Source organism: Danio rerio, chromosome 20, assembly GCF_049306965.1.
Source record: "Danio rerio strain Tuebingen ecotype United States chromosome 20, GRCz12tu, whole genome shotgun sequence".
Classification (NCBI taxonomy): domain Eukaryota; kingdom Metazoa; phylum Chordata; class Actinopteri; order Cypriniformes; family Danionidae; genus Danio; species Danio rerio.
Genome location: NC_133195.1, coordinates 15,013,102 through 15,016,946, shown reverse-complemented (window position 1 = coordinate 15,016,946; position 3,845 = coordinate 15,013,102).

Sequence of the window (3,845 nt, the reverse complement as noted above, 5' to 3'; positions counted from 1 at the left end):
GATAGTCCTGGTTGACAGGCCAAAAGAGCATTGCAATAGCAAGGCCGAGAAGGACCTGATCCTTTTAATATTGTATAAGGCAAATCTGCCAGATTGGGCAGTTATGGCATTGTGGTTTGTGGAGTTCAGTCAATCACAGGTCACAACCACAAGTTTATTGGTTTTCCTGGAAGTAGTTATCGTTGATCTGCCTAGCCAGACAGAAAAACTTGAAGGTAATGGTTGTAAAGCTGTGACAAAAAAACTAAAAATAGATTCTCAATTAATAAACTAATAATTAATTAAAACAATTCTGTTTGCAGCACGTTGGGTCAGTTATTAGCACTGTTACCTCACAGCAAGAAGGTAGCTGGTTCAAGTCCCTGCTGGGTCAGTTGGCATTTCTGTGTGGAGTTTGCATGTTCTCCCTGTATTGGCATAAGTTTCCTCCAGGTAGTTCGATTTTCCCCACAGTTCAAAGACATGCACTATAGGTGAATTGAAGAAACTAAATTGACTTTATGAGTGTAATTGTGAGAGTGTATGGGTGTTTTCCAGTACTGGGTTGCAGGTGGAAGGACATCTACTATGTAAACCATATACTGGATAAGTTGGTGGTTCATTCCACTGTGACGACCCCTGATGAATAAAAGGACTAAGCCGAAAAAAGTGAGTGAATTGAATGAAATCTGAGGTTGTCAAAATGCATCGCTATTCTATCTTAATTTGATGGACAGTTCAGGTTTTAACACCAGATGGCGCTTTAGGCTTTACAAACAGAATCACTCTGCTTGCATCCAATTTCTTCCAAATACCACTTGAATCTAAAATATTCATTAATAAAGTTAGTGTTCGTAGTGAGTTGTGAAATATCATAACATAAAACACAAGTTACATAACTCAACTTCATGCTCAAGTGCTCTTTTTCCTGTGCATTTGAGTGAACGTTCTTCAACACTATCTGCTGTTAAAAACTAGCTTACAGCGCCATCTGCTGTTAAACATTAGCATAATGCAACATCTGCTGTTAAAAGCTAGCTTGATTAAAGTGCGAATGTTGTTTTAAAAATCTCATAATCAATTATTGGTAACTCAGGAAAAAAAAGATCTGCAAACATGCATAGATGTTATAAGCAGACTGGAATAACATATGAGTGTCATATGAAAATCTGTGTTTCTAAATATCAGATCCTAGTTATCCTAGTTAACATTTCCTATAAAAAAAAAAGTTTAGATTTAGATTTTGCTTTTAAAAAATCAGCTGCGTTCCATGGGAATAATAGCAAACGTCAAAGAAAAAAAACAAGATTTTAGTAAATTCATGGATGCAATATATGGTTACACCACCAGAGGCCTCTGTTTTATCACTCAGAAACATATCAAGATCTTTGAGGTTTAAAGGGTTTGAATAATGACGATAGAGGTTTAAAAATAGCTAAAAAGGTTCAAAACACAGTTGCACACTTTCTGTATTTTTACACAACAACGAATGAATCAAAGCGCGCTTCTTATATTGTGCTGCGTTGGATTCCTCATCTCTATTAAATTTTGTCGGTGCATCATTTGTAATTTATATTCCACCCATGCTCATCTGAAAAAAAACAAGAAAATGTTTGACTCTACTAATATATAAAATTGCATATAGGCCTATGTATTTTTATTTGTTGCTCTCATTCTGCGTATATTAAATAAATTATTTTTGTTTCTGTTATGTAGTTATATTTTATAATAACTAAAATATAAGAATTTAAATCAACCACTTATTCAGTTATTATTTCATCAGATTTTCTTTTATACATCTTTTTACCATTTTCTTTAAGGAGGGATTAGGAGGAACCCATTGATGATGCAATGATCATTTGCAGGGATGAATTGAGATTAAAAACAGCCCATCACTCTGACAGCAGATAATCTTCTAGGCTATTAATTGTGCATATAGTGAGCAAATGTACTCTTATTGCAACATCTAGTACATATTTATTTATTTACAGGTTCTTTGCAAAGACACTATATTTTACCTCTTTCAAAAAGCTGAGTTCATTGCCAGCTTCATTGCCACACTGCTCAACCTTGAATCTGCTGTGTGCAAACCCATCAGGAGCTGCAGGAATTTTTGAAGCACATAAGTGTCAAACAAATTAATAAATTAAGTGCCTTATTTCATTTGTATCTCTGGCCAACACAATCAGCTTTTACTTGGTCCGCAAGCCGCAGTGATTTACGGTACATGAACATGTCTAACTTCCAGGCAAGGGCCAAACATGAACCATATCTGGGCTAAGTCTCAGCCAAGGTAGTAACCCATAACTGAGCCTGAACTGGGCCAGCTTTGTTAACTAAATTGATATACGCATGAATCATTGTGCTATAGGCGTGCTTTTCCTTGAAGCGACCAGATTGGTACAATTTTTTTCTTCATATTTGAAAATTAACAAAAATGTATTTTAACTATGGGTCAAGAAAGACCAAACTTACATGGCCCACAAATCAATTATTAACATCAGGGCCAAATACTGCATTTTACATCTGGCCCAAGTATTGTGTGCTGCCTTAAAGATGGTGCCACCTTTGCCAAACCAGGGCTATGTTCGGCCCACATGCTGTATACCAGTGCCGGAATACCTGCTTTGCCAGATTTATGCCAAATTTGGGCTAGAATACTTTGCTACCTGGCTAATGATTGTCAAATGGAGATTCCACCACAGTAAATTCAGAAACAATTCAGTAATGTAAAAAAAATTCTGTAATCAAAAAAAAAAAAAAAAATAAATAAATAAAAAAAACAGTAAATGCTTAAATTGTTAAAGATAAATTGCACTAGGTGATGCAGTGATGCAGAAGGTAGTGTTGTCGCCTCACAGCAAGACGGTCACTGGTTCGAGCCTCGGCGGGGTCAGTTGTTATTTCTGTGTAGAGTTTACATGTTCTCCCTGCGTACGCTTGGGATGTATGGGTGTGTATGGATGTTTATCAAAGGTGGGTTGCAGCTGGAAGGGCATCCGCTGCGTTAAACGTGCTGGATAAGTTGGCGGTTCATTCCACTGTGGCGACCCCAGTTTAATAAAGGGACTAAGCCGAAAAGAAAATGAAAGAATGAATGAATAAATTGCACTGAACTGTGAAAAATAATCATGCTTTTTCTTTTGATTGCATCAGTCTGGAATGAGAGAGGGAGTTGTCAGAATAAACAGCAAAAGTTAGTCCAAGTCACTTAAAAAAATGTGGAAAAAATAGTGTTTGTCAAAATGTGTAGACACAATTTTAAGGAATAGCCCTGTTAGTAAAGGCGTTTTAACAATTTTCCCACATTTTAAGTGCTTTGAATTTACTTTTGCTGTTTATTCTGATGAATCCCTCACCCAAAAAGCACTGACTCATTAAATTAAGCTACCCCTGTGCGGTTTCTTTGTTTGATTTTGGAAGATTAAGTTTGAAAATCTATGTTTCTGAATGACAGCTCCTAGATAGAGACGACGAGGGGTCCAAACACTGAGCCCTGAGGCACCCCATTAGCTATAATATGTGACTGGGACACCCCAAGCCTCCAAGATGCTAGCAGTGCAGTTTGATGCCCTTTGTTATGATCTTGTGGGTAACTTTGTCAAAAGAAGCAGACTGGATGTGTACTGAAGATGAGTACTGAAGACTTGGAAGCCATAGTTTCAGGACATCTAAGAGCAGGCCTGATTTTACACAGCACTTTCAGAAAACTTAGTTCAAAATTAGTTCAAGATGGCTTTAATTCTTTAAGATTAAAATCCAGAAACATAATTTAACGTTAATGTTAAATCCTGCTAAAATCGCTAAAGATAAATTGCACTTAAATGTGAAATATCAATTTTTCTTTTTTTTTCTTTTTTGGTAAA